Raw genomic sequence first — 17456 nt, forward strand, 5'->3', positions numbered from 1 at the left:
TTACTACTCTTGTGAGCTTACGCAAGTTACTTCACCTCTTTGTATCCATTTCCTCCAAAATTAGGGATTAATTTTGATCAATGTTAAGGTCCTTTCTAATTCTAAAACCTATCACCTTCATACGTCATCTCAGTTTCTCAATGTTCAGGTGTTGCATCCTGACCCATTAGACAAGTCTTGGAAATTTAGAGCAATGGGAATGGGGGAAAGGAGAGGGAACATTAGGGAAAAGAATGGGCTCCAATGAGAGATCTGATCAGAAAGATAAAATTAGAATTAGTGTGATCTAACCAAAAGTTTACTAATGTGACCACATTTGGGAAGTTAGGGTAATAGATCTATTAGGCATAACAGCAACACCTGTTGCCAATATCTGTAAGCAGAGCATTAACCTCTCTAGACTTTTCAGGCAAATGGTATGTAGATTTTATAAGTAGAAATCACTCAGACCTCTGTAGCTGTGTTAGACCAGCCCTTAAATTGGGATTGTAAAGCTAAAGAGTTTTAGAAAAAGGAGAAGCAGAAGATCCAGTTAAGAGAAATGTTGTCATCCAGGTGGCTTTCCATGTGTTTCTGCATTTGTGCTTCCCTATTTGGGTTCCATCCCTAGGGGAAGGAATATGCATTTGTCCATACCCTAAACCTCTAAAATCTTAAGCATAGCATTCTACAAATGGTTCAGCAGAGATGATGCTATGTTAGAAATTGGGAATACCTGCATTTTTGACAACACCTTCTGAGCCCTTCTCTGTTTTCTTGGACATGTTTATGTGATAAGTTGTGGGACTAGAATGCCAAGTCCCATAGGTGATATGAGATACGGAAGAGGGAGCTTGCAGCAGTAGTGGGATAAAGCATGAAATATGTAAAGGTAAAACTACCAGCTAACTCTCCACTTTCAATCTGCAACTATTCTTGGTTTGTACTCTATGGAACAAGGTGTTCCTGCATCCACTACCTTCTGATACACCTGACTTCTGCTTTCCAACTTTCTTTTATGTGTCGTCTTTCCCCATTATATTGTAAGTTCATTGAAGTCAGGGATTGAATGAGATCATATTTGATCCTGCAGGCAATAAAAAATCATTGGAGTATATTGAATAATATCAGAGTTTACTTGGTCAGTTTAAATGGTCAGAGTTGCACTTTAAGAAGATCAGCTTGACATCTGAGAGGTAAATGGAGAGATTTGAGGTAGGGAGACCAGCCATCAAATTACTACATTAGTCCTGGCAAGAGGTTATGAGGACTTGGGAAATGAGGTGACAGTGTCAGAGGAGAGAATGGGCCATAGACAATACATGTTATTAAGGTAGAAATTACGGGAATTAACAATTGCATATAAGGGGTAAAGAAAGAGTTAGATGTTGAGGATGACACTTAGGATGAGCCTCCATGACTGGGATAATGATTGTACAATAATTGGGAAGTTATGAACGTGGGGACTGGGAAGAAAGAAAATGATTTTAGTATTGCACATGTTGAGTTTAAGATGTCTAAGTTATCCAGTTCAAGATGTCCAGTTGGCATTTAGAAATACTAGATTAGAGGTTAGGAAAAAGGGTAGGGCTGAACAAATTAGATCTGAGAATTATCTGCAAAGAGATGATAGTTGAATCCATAGAAACTGAGGAAATCACTAGGGGAAATGAAATAGAAAGAGAAGAGAAGATAGCCAAGGCTCTGTCAAGCCTTGGGGGAAACCCATGGGTAGAAGGCATGTCCTGGATGAATATCCAGCAGAGGAGACCAGAAAGGAGTGATCAGAAAGATAGGCAGATAACCAGGATTGAGTAGTATCAAAAAATATAGAGAAAAGAAAGCACCATTGAAAAAATAATGAATGATGGTGTCAAAGGCTACAGAGAGGGTTAAAGAAGGATGAGGATTGAGAAAAGGCAATTTGATTTGTCAATTAAGAGATCATTGGTAACTGGAGACAATAGCTTCAGGTGAATGATGAAGTCAGAAACCAAACTACAGAGTTAAGAAGATAGTATGAATAAAATAATTGAGGGACCTATTATAGAGAGGAGGTTAGCCACAAAAGAGAGAAATAGAATGATAGGTAGCAGGTAACAGGAATGGTTAGATAAAGTATGAGTTTTTGGAAGATGAGGAAGATGGACATGTTTGTAGGCAATATGTCAGATGACAGGGAGAAATTAAAGGTTAGTGAGAGAGTGAGGATGATAAAGTGGGTGATCTACTGGAGAAAGGGGGATGAAATGGGTTTACTTGCACATGTGGAGAAATTTGCTTTGGTCAGAAGAACTGTCTTTTCTTATAAGACAGGAATGAAAGAGTGAAGAAGTGGCAGAAAACATTTAAATGATATGAGATGTGAAGAAGAGGTAAAAAAGGAGTTATCAGTAAATGGCCTTAATGTTTTCAGTGAAATATTAGGCAAGGTTCTTAGCTGAGTGTGTGGTGGAGGGGGAGTCATGGGAGATTTGAGAAAGGATAAAAAAGTTTGGAAAATCCTCTGTGGTGAATCAATAAAGGATTGCCTTGACACAATGGGGACCCATCTAAGATTATATAACAAATTTATAGTGGATCTAGTCAGCATTGTTTCATGATTTTTCTCAGCTTTGTTCAAGAACATGAGTAGAAGCAAAGCAGTAAATGATAGGTGTAATTTAAGTCTATCTTCCCAGGACAAGATCAGTGATAGGACGAATGGGGCAAGAGACTTGAGAAAAAAGTATTAGCGTAGAGTTGAACTGGCTCACCAGAATCAAGATGAGGAAGACAGGAGAGTATAGGAAGTTCAAGGTTGTTGACTTGGGAAAGAACTTTGGAGTAAAAGAATTGGTGATCATGGTGAGCATGATAAATGGAGTTTGGGAGTCACAAGGTAGAGGGAAAGTTGAAATACCAACAGGTTATAATCAGATAAAGAGGTTTCAGAGTTCATAATCATGAAAGTAGTTCAATTGTGAGTCATGGAAAGATCATGGATATAACCATCTTTGTGTGTAGCTAAAGGGGGACAGAGGAATAGGTCATGATAAATGAGTAAATTGAGGAAATGAGAGGTTAGTGTGATTGAGAGAGTATCATCAATATATATGTTGAAATCCCCTAGTAGAAGGGCAGGAGGTGAAGAGGAGAGAAAAATTGTGAACTAGTTGAGGAAGGGAAAAGAGTAACTTAGAGGTCAGTAGACAAAAGCCAGCTCCATCTTGATTTGAGTGATTATAGATTGAATGAATCTCAAAGAAAGAGAAGTTAGTGGGTACTGGGGGTAAAGGCAAAGCAATGGGGAGCAAAGAGTATTCCACCTTGACTGGCAAATTGGAGAAAAGAATTAAAATGCAACCACTACTGGAAAGTCTGGCAAGAAAGTTGTGTCATCAGGAAGGATCCAGAGCTCAGTGAGTGTAAGAAGATAGAGAAAGATCAAGAAAGTAAGATTTAAGAAGAAAGCAAGTTTGTTACCTAAGAAGCAGGCATTCCTGAGAGAACAGTGGAAAGCATGGGTAGTTTTAAATTGGATTAGTAGGGTAGGATAGAGGAGGGTAGGAATAAGGAAGTTGTCAATGGGAGAATGAATTTTGCACAATGGCAGATGGGAATTCAGAATCTTCATGACAAGGAGTGAGAGCATGTTAATTATTGAAGAACTAGTTCAGGTAGATTATCACTGTGAATGTTCAACCTAGAGGATAGAGTTGTTCCAGAATGTCAGAGAGCAATGTGTAGCTGGAAAGAGTGTGTGAGATGGGTAAGGAGGGGAATCCCTTGTTGGTAGCGAATAAACTGCTGTAGAGTTTAGGTGACAGTGCCTGGGACATGATAGAATAGCTGCTCAGAGAGGCCAGGAAGCCCTCTTGTGCAAGGATTGGCAATATAACTGCAAAGGACTGTAACTGGCCAAAAAATATGCCTGAAATGTGATAGAATGTTTACTCTGAAATGCTATTTTAATTAAAATTATGTTATACTTAAAGTTTAGCCCACCAAGTACCTTATTGACCGGAAAAAAAAAAAAGACAGATCACTGGCCTTTAACAGATTGGACATTAAAAAAAAAAAAAAAAAACAAACCCTGGGCTATTGTAGTGTCTTAAAAAGAAGAGAGAAGTGTTTTTAATATAGGCTGAGAAACAGAGTCAATGCTTCCCTGACGTTTCCCATATTACATTGCTTGTGGCAGGTTATCTATGGGGTCCTTGGCTGAGGCACAAACCTCACAGATGTACTGGCAGATATCATATTGCATTACTGTCCACCAAAAGTCTTGAGATTCAAAATACGATATTTTGTACAGGCATCTAGGGTCCAATGCAAGGTTGTCATGGAAAAGTCAAAAGATTACCTGCCTGCTCGGTCTCACCAGGAAGAGCAAAGAGGTGGGAATAGAGTTGTAAGAATTCTGATGCTAACTCACACTCAGGTGTAATTCTAGTTAGGAGGGAAGCTGTTTAGGTGTCTTACACCTGCTGCTAAAGGATAATATCCAAGAGGTCTGTTCAAAGTTAAGTAATTTTAAAGTTTAGGTTATTTAGAAAAGCCTGTCAGAGTGGCTCAACCACCAGATGACCAAATTCCAGTTTACATAACAACATATCTGTTTACAGACTAGACCTGACCACAGTAGGCACTATGTAAATGTTAGTTATTGTTATTAATATAACTAATACTTTTATTATTATATGTAGAATACTCACTTTTCTCTATTCCACGTTCCATCTAAAGTGGCCTACCAGTTCTTCTTTGTACATGACATTCCATTTCCCAGTTCTGTGCCTTTGCTGGGGCAATGTCCTATTGCTAGAATGTTCTTCCTCCTCACCTCCACCTAGCAGAATTCATTGCTTGCTTTAAAACACAGCTTAGCTGTCATCTCCTACATAAACTCTTTCCCGATCTCCCAGTTGTAAATTCCCATCTAACCCTCCAAAAAAAAAAAAAATTTTTCTATTTGCTTACATGGTATAAGCTGTTTTCCCTTAGTAGCATGTAATCTCTTTGATAATGGGAATGTTTTATTTTTGTTTTGTTTTCTAAGTATCTAGCATAGTTCTGGGCATATCGTAGGCACTTAAAAAATGTTTGCTAAATTTATTTGAACTGGATCGGAACAAATCTAGTTCCTCTTCCATATGTGATTGTAATTTCAAAAGTTGAAGATGACCGTCATCTGGTCTTCTCTCATTAAGGCCTAAGATCTCCAGTTCCTTCTACAGAAGTTGTTGAACTCAAGGCTTTCCATCACCTTTGTTGTCCTTCTCTTGAAAAGCTCCAGCTTACTTGGATAATAGGATCATAAGTTTCAAACTAGAGTGAATTTTAAAGGATATCTACCATCCTCTTTATATTACAGATAAGGAAACTGAGGCTCAGAGAGTTTAAGGGACTCAAAAAGGTTGCACCGCTAGTAAGTTCAAATGGTACCTAAACTGTGGCTCTCCTGGTTTCAACTCCAGTGCCCTATCCATCACACCATCCCCAGTGTTTTTTCTTTCCTATTTCTGATTATTTTCTTTTCTCTAAATTCATTTGTCCTCTCCAAGGTATATCCTTTATTTGCCTGTCCTTAAGTGATATCATTTCACAAGAGATATTATCAACTCTGAAGGTGATGAATTGCTGTATTACTTTTCAAAAAGCTGTTTCAGCAAGCTGTCGGGTATAACATTTCTTCAAAAGCACTAAGGTCATGATTAGCCTTTTCACAGGCATAACAGGGAGTCTTTCTTTGCAGGAGTTGTCAGGTCTGGGCCTAGGCTGCTGCTTCGTAATTAACTCAAGACAAACATGGAGTTGCTTTGAAGCACATTTTAAACAAGACTACTGAAGAGTCTTATGAGATGCATTAGTAGCAACTGCAGGTGGGGAAAAAAAAGAATGTGGATGTGTACTGGGTATTTCTTCAACATATTCGTGTCAGTCAGCAGTATTTATTGAGTTTTTTCAACACAGAGCACTCAGCTCAATGCTGCAGGGGGTTAAAAAGAAATACAATAATTTTTTTTTTATTCAGATTAACTTGTGAAGAAAGTCTGAGATGGAAAAGTCAAAACTACAAAATGTCTAAGAAGAGTTTGTTAGCCCTATAAGTTCTCAGAAAGAACTGAGGATTAATCATCTTTCTAACCCTGACAAAACGTAGTATAATGCCTAACACAAAGTAGTCTCACATCTAATATTTGTTGAATAAATTAATGGCATGTAGCATTATTCATTTTAAATATATACATTATCTAGAATTAGGTTGTTTTTTAAACTAATGATAAAAGGAACTCATTCTGCACAGAATGACTTTCCACTCTACCAGTAAAAAGTGGTATAGTAGACATGAAGGCAAAGAATTTTGTGTTCAAATCCTAGTTCTGCTGTTTACTACAGTCAATGACTTTGGACAAGGCACTTAAACTCTCTGGCCTTAAGTTTCCTATATGTAAAAGAAAGGGGTTGGTCTAAAGCAGGCATTGTTAAACTTTTTGTTGTCACAGACCCCTTTGGCATTCTGGTAAAGCCTCTGCATACCTCAGAATAATGTTTTAAATGCACAAAATAAAATACAAAAGGCTACAAATTATGTTGAAATGCAGTTACAAAGATATTATTTTTTAAAAAGTTATGTCTAGCCCCTAGATGGACTTACGATTATTTCAAGCCACTGATTCTCAAACATTTTTGTTCAATATACAATATTCTTTGAAATGAGGAATTGAGGCAAATAGAACATTTGAGCTGGTCATACTATAGGAATGTACAAAGACTTTCAATGAAGTTTCCTTTCAATATGAGCAGCTGTACCTGCATACCTATAATAGGTAAGTTTTGGTTTTTTTATATATTAGAGGCAAGATGGCACATTGCATAGGCAACTAAGTAACCTTGGTACTAGGAAGACCCGGGTTCAAGCCCCATCTCTGACATGTACTGGCTGTATTTCCCTTGACAAGTTACAATCCCTCAGAGCTCTAAGAAATTCTCTAAGACTACATGTAAGTTGTAGAAAAGGTGCCAACCAGCATTAGCAGCAGATGTTTTCTTTTAGTTCAGCAATGAAATTACAATGGCAGTTCCTATCCCTATATCTAATATTACATATGTTGGGCAAATAAAAATTCTATTAAACAAAATTATTTATACATTTTATTTAATCTGAAAGAGCATAACATGCAAAATTCCCTTCACTTACTCAGATCATAACCTTTCTTAGTAGATTTTTTTAAGTTATTGGGGCTAGAAAAGTTGATCATCCCTAAGGCATCTCTGCTGAGAATTTCTAATATTCTCAGGTAACATCATAGGTCCAGTCACTGATTCATACTTGAAGCATTTCCTGATTGGTCAAACTTACTAGATTTTCTGCTTCATTATCAGAGCCCTGGAGAGTCCAGGGTATCCTCCAAGCTATGATGACACATTAGAGCAGGACTGTAGTGGAAGGGGTGATTTTTATATTCTTGACTATCCCTTTCTTCACAGAAAGCATAAAGGTAAACAGTTAAATCTCTATCTATATCTTCATATGTATTCCAAATCAATGAATAAAAGATGTTATATGTATGACAGAGTAAATCCCATTGGAGCTTGTTTTTTGGTCCTGGCCCTTTGCTAAAGGACATGTTCATTAGAATCATTCCTATTACATTAAAAATAAATAAATCCCTTGCTTTCTTTCCACATTTACAGATTGTTGGAGTAGTTGGGACGAACACATTACAAAAATGTATATAATAGAACCCAGTAATCAATTTTTAGAGAAACTATTAAATTGCTCTGTCTGAGAACTGTACTGTTTTATTTAAATATACTTCTGAAATTTCAGCCCAGAAAGAAAAGAGGTCTGGTTCTTTTAAAAAATTAGAAACAGGCTTAAATAGAGTTGGGAACCTCCTAGAGTGGCTAATGGATTATTTTAAGTAGTTGATGCAAAGAAGCCTTTCACACCAAAGTAGGCTTCAAAGGGTAGGAAAAACAGGTCAGGAAAAAAAAAAAGGAGAAATCTTCTCTGAACTAGGAAGAAAAATAATCTCATGGGGAAATGTAGTACATACATACCCATAATTTCCCTTCATTTTTCCCTTTCTTGTTTCTGATGGAATTTGAGAGACTAGATAATAAATGAAAGCTACATGTCTAAATATTCTTGGTCTTCCTGACCAATTCTTGACCCAAACTGAGTGTTTCCCCAAGGCTCTGTCCTTCTACTCTATACCATCTTGCTGCTTTATCAGCTACCCTGGTTTTAGTGATCATCTCTATGCAGATAACTCACAGATCTATACATCTAACCAATTCCACTTTTCAAATTAGATGACCCAGAGATATCTTAAATTCATCAGTTCCAAAACAGAGCTAATTTTTCCCATCTAACTATTCCCACCATTCCTCTGATACCCAGAGAAAGGATTTAATGGTGAAAGTCCTTATTAAGGAAGTATGGGCAGATCAGAATGGACAATAAAAAAAAAAAAAAACTATGAGGGGCATGGTTTTAGACAAACCTGGGAAAATGTACTGATGCAAAGTGAAGTGAGCAAGACTAGGAGAACACTGTACACAGTAACAGTAATATTGTAATGATGATCAACTATGAAGGACTTAGCTACTCTAATCACTAAAATGATCCAAGAAAATTCCAAAGGATTCACATTTAAAAATACTATCAACTTCCAAAGAGAATGCTGATGAATTGAATACAGATTGGGAACTCAAATTTTTTTAAAAAGAGTGTTAAAATATATAAATAATAATTTTAATAACATTTATAAAGCACTTAATATGTAATTATCTCATTTTATATTCACCACAACCATGGGATGTATTTTCTATTATTATTCAGATATTACAGATGAGGAAAATGAGAGATGAAATGACTTGTTTGACACACATCTAGAAGACTTCTAACTCAGGTCTTCCTGTCTCAAAATCCAGCATTCTATCTTATGGTAGATTACAGGATGTCTATTTTTCTTTGCAGGTGGGGGCCATTTCCTCTCATTCCAGGTACATATAGGGAGGCCAGGTCACCCTTCACCATACTGGGGAAAGGAAAGAGGGAATAGGGACTCTTGACATAACGATACTGATACTACAATCAGGAAAGTAAGACATGAAGGTAGGGCAGCAGCTTATGACAATTATCCTTATGGTGGTGTTAGCAAGAGGGAGAGCCAAAAAAAAAAAAAAAAAAAAACAACAACAAAGTTGAGACTTCTTCATGACAAAGCAATACAGCTCTGAGAGTATGATATTCTTAAGTGGGCTTTCTCTGTATCTATCAATATTTACTTGCATCACATAGGAACCTCAGGAAATCTTATATTCTGGGATATCCTGCAAGCCGAGTGAGATTAGGTATAGAGAAAACCTAAGAGTTGTATGATGTTGACTTCATATTCTAATAATAGAAACAACCATATCGCTACTTCCGAACATGTCTCTACTCTCTTGGATGCACCCAACTCTGAATTCATTAGACCCTGGAAGACTGTTGAGCCTTTGCTATCTCATTTTATAGTTTGCAAACCCAAATACCATGACTGAATAATGCATCAATCTGCAGTCAACTAGGTAATCAGGTGATGAGCTTGTCCAAACCTATCTAGGCTCAGCTTTGGATTTCAGCCAATCTGTAGATATCCCTGAATCTTCCATTCACTTAGGCCTGTAAGAGCTGATGTTCTGACAGAACTCAACATCACTTCCACGCTATATTGAAGCATTAGTGTTGGACTCTTGTGGCAGCCTTTGTAGGCACTCAACTTTTTTAAAAAATTGAATTGCATTGAATTGACTCAACTACAGGTAATTCATGCTTTGACAACTTTATTTTTAGTATTTGAAGCAAAAAAAAAAAAAAAACAGAGGAATACTTCCTTGGGCATTTACTGTTTTACTCTCCTTAGTTCAAATCATCATATTTTCTGCACCAATAGTTGTGAACCTTTTTAACTCTGCTCAAGCTCATTCCTCCTGTCTTGTCCTTAAATTTACCACTCAGCAAATTGTCTTAGCTCTTATTTTTCACAAAAGATATTGAGAGAAATTTCTAGCAGATTTCCCAAGGTCTGTGAACCAGACATTATTCTAGTCAACATTTTATCAGTGTTTGGATAAGGGAAGAAATGGCATCCCTGGATGAGGAAAGATTTGGGGAGTACATGTTCATTATCTTTTTAAGTGCAAATGATGGGAGGAAGAGAAATTAGATTCATATTTGTTTTGCCTTTGATGACAGAGCTCATGATAGAGCTCATGCCAATGAATGAATATTACTGGCAATCATAATTTGGCTTATTTTAAAGAAACAAAAATAATAACTAGCACATCACAATTAGCACATGGATTCCTCTGCAGGGTAATGAGCACCCAGTCACTGGAAATTGTTCAACAAAGCTTGGATAACCTCTTGTTGGGTATACTGTAAAGGAGATTTATGATTTGGAAGGGAGTTTAACTAGCAACACTATGATTCTACGATTCTAATGAACCAATTAATGGCTATAGATTACTTTAAATGGCTCTCTGAATTTTGGGCCAGACACTTTCAGTCCCTATCTTCACATCAATCTTTGTGTCTATTTTAAAAAAGGAAGTTTTCCTCATATAGTGCATACTTGGTAAACTATTGCTATGGGTTGCTAGAGTAATTAGAGTTATCAGAATTATATGAAATTGATGTCAGAAGATTTTGTGAGTGTCAAGCTATGAGTTCTAAGAATCACAGTCACTTTTTTAAAAAACATATAAAGTTTGTATCTCACTACACATAGATATATGAGGACTGGAAACTAGAAGCTTGTATTTTATGATGTTACCTACAGAAAAGATGTAATGGTGAAGGTTCTTACTTAGCAAAATGTTGGGAGATCAGAAGGAGCAAATATATTTCAATCATTTATCTAAAAATTATGTGAGGTTAAAATAGTCTCACTAAATACAATAACAATCTACAAAATTTGGCCTAGGATGTTGACAAAAAGAACATTCTTCATCTTTATTATTGGTACAGAAGTACATATACTTTTAACAAATGTGAATATAATATTTTGAAATTATAATGATTTTAAACTTTTTGTAAGTTCAAATACAGTCTTTAGTGAGTGTCCTATTGTGCCAAATATGATAACTCATATTAACCTAATACTTTAGGACTTATATCATATTTCCTCATAGCAATACTAGGAGGAAGAGAGTATATATGTTATTTTCCTTATTGACCAAACGAGGAAATTGAGGTTGAGAAAGGTGAAATGATTTAACTAGTTATTTGAGAGACAGGATTTGAATCCAGGTCTTCTGACCTCCAAGTCAAGTGCTCATTTAAGTATTCTATGATTCAAATTTCCTAATACCACACTTCTATGAATTATTTATGATACATTAATAATTTACTCCTGGAAAAAAATTCAAAAAGGGATCAAAAGTTTTAAAATGTCCCTCTTTTCATATTTTATTATTCTAGCAATTACACGCTTGAGCCTCTCATCCATTGAATACTTTTATCCTAGGGATATAAATACATGCTCCCTTGAATGTAGTTTTTACAAGATGCATATGTATCATTGGTTAAAATTGTTTCTTGGAGGTGGTGGGACATGCTCAGAACTGCTTTACCTTGAAGAGCAGGTATGTTATTTTCTGCAGGAAGATGAATGACTATGGTACACTCTGGTTATTAATGTGAAGGTTATTATGCTGTTCAACAAAACTGCATTTAATAGCATTTTCATTATATTCAAATCATTTCCAGAGTTACACATTTAAAAAGTAAATGAAGTGTAGTTCAGTTGAGAATTACTCCTCTGTGAATCCAGGCAAAGCAAGAATAGTATAATACTTTTAATAGGCAATTCCAAATACACACATTTGAGCTATTTTTGAATGTAAAGATAGATGATCTGCTTTCTAAGAACCTTTTACAGTGGAGCAAAAAAGGTTTAGACAGAGAGTCAGAGTGAATTATAACAATTAGTGATGGGGAAAAAAGGTAACATGCCATTTGGTCTCTTCATCCATCTTTGTCTCTGCCACCCAAGATCTGGGCTCCATTGAGCAACTCTTACAGTTTGTGTGTTTTCTTTCCAATCTTGATTCCAGTATATAGAAATTTGATTTATGTTTCTATAATTTCCCCTAGTATAATGTTCTATAGCATAATAGTGCTTCTCAATTCCAAAAAAAATCTTCCAAATAATATTTTTACCATAATTTTTATCCAATTACTTAAATCCATTCCTTGAGGTGGTAAGAATAACCACCTGTGGAAGGATAATGATATTAATATTTATGTAGCACTTACTATGTGCTAGGCACTGTGTTAAATGCTTTACAATTGTCATGTGAGCCTCACAATAACCATGTGAGGTCGATACCATTATTATGCCCATTTTACATCTGAGGAAACTCAGACAAACAGAGGTTAAGTGATTTGCCCAGGGTCAACCAGTTAGTAAATGTATAAAGCTGTATTTGAACTCAGATATTACTGGCTTCAGGTCCAGTGCTCTAGCACTGCACTACCTAACTGACCCTATACCAGACACAGGAAGAGTGTTGATTGTATTGTTTGAAACCTTTCTAAAATAAACTGTTTAACCTTTGACTGGTAGGGCATGATGAGAAGCTGAAAAGCAGCCTGAGTTGGAAATTTAGAGGATTTTTAAAATAAAGTTTTGTAATAATATGATAGTGAAATCAATAAAGCAACCAAAGTTGATGGAAACAATTTGTATTGAAATTATTTAATTTAAATGTATGAATTATGAGGCATCTAGGTGGCGCACTGGAGATAGAGCTCTGGCCTTGGAGTCAGGAGGACCCGAGTTCAAATATGACCTCAGACACTTGACACTTACTAGCTGTGTGACCCTGAGCAAGTCACTTAACCCTGATTGCCTCACAAAAAAGCAAAAAAAAAAAAAGTTTGAATTATCATAACATTGTTTTAGTTCCCCTCTTTGTTTTCAGGATTCAAGTGTAAGACTGGTTGAAAGAAGCTCCTAAAATGATCACATTTCTAAGTGCTTGCCATTTTCAAAGCTTTTGCTTCCCTTTAGCCACCATTTTTAATTTGTTTAAAGAAATATTAAAACATTTGGTATGTCATTATATTCTATAATGTTCTCTAGTTTTTTCTATATTATTGTTTTTATTTTCTAGTAGGAAATTTACATAAAATTTCCCTTTTAGTATTTTATTGGGGGAGTTATGTCACATCAAATGAAAAAAAAAGCTTTGCTCCAGAAGGAAATTAAATCACCATCCTCCTCCCCCCAAAAAATAACTGTTTATTTTTGAAACTCACGCATTCACCAATTGTTGTTTTATGAAATAAACAAACAAAAAGACATCTGGAGGCTAAATATTCTCTGTGTTTACTTGTGGTGGATCTTCCTTGTCTCATGTAAATCCCAGAGATGCATTCAGGCAAACAGTCTGTTGTGTTAGATAATGGAAAATCAGTTTCATATGATTCATATATACTACACAGAAAACTCCAAGGTTGTGAAATCCAACTTTGTCACTACTCCATCAATGTGAGAATGGTGCAAACTTTGCAGCAATCTTGCTTTCCCATGTCAAAAACAAAACAAAAAACACTTAGGGAATGCTATTTTTGTGCAGAGTCTAGAGCAGTGCTACAAGACTTAGTCAAGGCACCCTTATCCAAGTTCCAGAGATACTCCATAGCAAAGATGCAGAACAATGACTAGGGTATGGGAAATTGTAGGTGAGCCCTTGAGCTTCTTCTGCGGAGTCGTGTCTATGTGGAAATGTTTCTGCCTCCTCTACACCAAGGGCTTTATTAAATGTCAAAGCTTTGCCCCTCTAAGTTGTTTAAACATTCAACATTAATGGAGTAGAGGTGCTGGATTAAATCTAGGGGCCTGAGTGATCCTAATAGAACTAAAGTCTTTTGTTTAGCTGGTTGTCCTGAATGCTAAGATTAGAGACCATTGCTTTACCCTAAAGAAAGAGCAAATTTCAACAACCTGGCTAAAATAATAAAATTATTTACAACAATAATGAGGATGAGGATGATTGATAGCTAAACTTTATAACACTTTAAGATTTGCAAAGTATTTTACCTATATTGAAAAAGAGTTGAATTGGAAATTAAAAGAATTAGTTTCTAATCTCTGCTCTGACAGTAACTCTAGCTGTCCTCATCCTCTGTAAAATAAGGGGGTTGGAAAAGGTAGTTTCCAAGGTTCTTTCTAGGAGTAGCTAGGTGGCAAAGTTAATAGAGTAAGGGGCCTGCAGTCAGGAAGATTCAACTTCCTGAGTTCAAATTCAGTCTCAGAAACTTATTAACTATGTGATGCTGGGGAAGCAACTTAACTCTTTGCCTCAGTTTCCTCATTTGTAAAATGAGCTTGAGAAAGAAATGGCAAACCACTCCAGTATCTTTGGCAAGAAAACCCCAAATGGAATCATGAAGAGTTGGACATGACTGAAAAACAACTGAACAACAATAACAAAATGAGGATAATAATAGCATCTATCTCTCAGAGTTGTGGTCAAGACAAAATAAGATAATATTTGAGAAGCACTTAGTATAGTACCTGGCATATAGTCATAATCATCATTATCATCATCATCATCATCACAACAATAATAATATAATAATAATAATAGTTTCCTTCCTTCTCTCCTTCCTCCTCTTCATTCCTCTTTCCCTTGTTTGATCTTTTCCTTCTTCCTTTCTTTCCTTCCTTCCTCCCTTCTTTCCTTTTATTTCTCCCCAATAGACAAAAATAATTGTGCAGGGATATTGCACTAGATGCATTATTTTGGATTATTTGATTTGGAGAAGCAATCAATAAACAGTTATTAAGCCCCTAGTATTTTTCAATCATTGTGTTGGGTCTTCAGGTTGCAAAGATATAAATGAAACAGTCCTTGCCCTCAAAGAGCTTATATTCTATTATGGTAGACAATGAGTACACTCATACATTCATTCAAAATAAGTATCTGCAAAATATGTACAAATAAATACAAGGTAATTAGGGGATGGGAGAATAACAGAGGGGGAGGTAATTAGGAAAAGTTGTCCCTTTGGCTTTAAATGACAAATAGAAGAATTATATTTGATCTGCAGAGGTCAATAAGCCACAATCCTCATAGGTAAACAGTCCTAGGCAGTAGTAATGGCCAGAAGCCACAGTGCTATTTTCAGAGACCAAGAACGCACCAAAGAGGGAAAGGCACTCTTTCCATTAGGTTTCTGAAAGCATCACTGATACTCACTGATAGAGCAGGCCAAATGGTTCTCAGTGACAGAAATCATACCCTTGTAGACCTGCTTACCACTTTGAGAACCCTTATACTCTGGCATCAGCCAACCCAAAAGCATCTTGTACAGAGTTGGCTTTTTTTTTAAATTTGCTTCTTTCATTTAGGCAAAAGTCACTTTCCATTCAAAGTCACAGCAGCCAGAAATGCTTTGTTGGAATGCCAAAAGCAACTAAAGACAGCAGAGCAAATTGCCATTTTTATATGCTTTCTCATTTTGAGACACAAATTAACAAACAACAATGAATGTTATGTGCTATTTTACCTCATTTTTTATGTGAAATAAATAAGAAATTATAAAAGAAAAAAGTAAACGTGTTTCTTTTTTTAATTCCCTGCTTCTGGCATTAGCTGGATACACTAGCACAGATTTCAAGACCAAAAAGAAATTAGATTGGACCTAAAAGAAGTAAGACTGTAGGTCAGAAAGAAACTTAATAAAAATTGAAAATGTGATCCACAACAATGTTCTTTAGGCCAGTGATGCCCTCTACCACCAACTGTTTACAGTTATGAAACTGGCAAGCCTACTGAAAGTATTTTTTACAGTCTGAGTCTTTCTAAAAGCTGCTTTGGGTGATTACATTTAAAAAGAGAAAAGGGGGGGGGAAGCCTTTCAACATTGATTCAATAACTTGAGTCTACATCTACACAGTGACATATTTGGGGAAGAAATAATCTTAACAGAAAAAAAAGGGATGCACTTGAAGAATATTTCATTAAAAATTTTATTTTGAATAAATATTTTCTGCTGTATTGAAAGGTGATTTCTAGCCCAAATGTTTGTTTTCTATCATGTAGACAGCTAAAGCATAATGATTGTAAATAATTTATTGGAATGTTTCTCTTTATAAAAATAATTTTAAGGTTTTCATTTAATATGTTAATGAGCCTTGAATTTCTGTGATGCATTTTTCTAATGTGTATGTTTATATTTCAAACGTATAAGTGATTCAGTCAACAGTTGCCATCTAATCACACTAATGATATTTCAGTTCAATTCAATAAGCATTTATTAAGTGCCAATTGGACAAGGCCCTAGGTTAGGAACTGTGGGTATAAAAAATAAAAAATAATCTCTGCCCTTTTGGCGCTTACATTCTTCTGGAGGTGGAGTAGAGGAAGAAATGACTGTAAATAGATAAATAAAAACAAATTCATATGAGGTGGGAGTGAGTGCCAATAACCCTGGGAACCAGGATAGGTTACTTGTAGTAGTTGCCCCCTCTGTCAAGCCTTGAAGGATGCTAAGAATTCTAAGAGGAAGAGATGAGGATAGATGAATTCAAGGCATGAAAGAAAAGCTGTGCAAAGGCAAGAAAAGAATTGTCTAGTTCAATGAACAGCAAATAAGACAGTTTGCCTAGAACACAGAAAGTATAAAGGAAAGTAATGTGAAATAATAAATTTGGAAGGTTAGAAAAGAGCCAGACTAGGAAGGCTTTCAACATTAGGCTGTAGAATTTTCATTTAAGGAACCACTGAATAGTCTTCCATCAGGGAGTGACAAAGTCAGGACTCTGCTTTAGAAATGTCAGTCTGGCAGTTGTGAGGAATGCTGGTTGGAAAGGAAAGTGACAAGAAGCAAAGGGAACAATTAGGTTATTCCAGTAGTCCACTGAGAAGTGATGAGGACTTGAATTATTTCTCTAATTTTTGTTTGGAATGAGGAAAAGTTGTTATTTATTTAAACTATCTTTTGTATGATTGTAATTTATGTTCTTAACATTTGCTTGCTCTTTTCCTTCCAATTTATCTTTCTTTTGACACATTTTATTTAAACAGTATCAGTTTTCACTGCTTTTGACTATCATTCCTTGACAATCTCTGATTTGCATATGAATTAACTAGGCAAATTTGGGGTTACTGCACATTTCATGATGGCATAGGAGTTTGCAAAGGCTATAACATAAAGTTCAGGACTAGCAGGTTCTATCAAGATGGCAGAGTTTAGTGTATGGTCTTATTAACTGGCCATGTCTGATATTCAAGGCCAGGCCTTGTCTGACTAAGTGCAGTGAGGCTTATCACCAGAAGGTTGACTACCAGGGAATAAATTCATAAGTCACAGTGACTTACGATGATGTGATGTAGAAAGATGGATTCATCTCTGGCTTTTCCTTACATCAAGAATCATCACAAAAGAAGAAGAAGAAGAAGAAGAAGAAGAAGAAGAAGAAGAAGAAGAA

This window comes from Vombatus ursinus, unplaced genomic scaffold (genome assembly GCF_900497805.2).
Source record: "Vombatus ursinus unplaced genomic scaffold, bare-nosed wombat genome assembly UNPS02009573.1, whole genome shotgun sequence".
Taxonomy (NCBI): Eukaryota; Metazoa; Chordata; class Mammalia; order Diprotodontia; family Vombatidae; genus Vombatus; species Vombatus ursinus.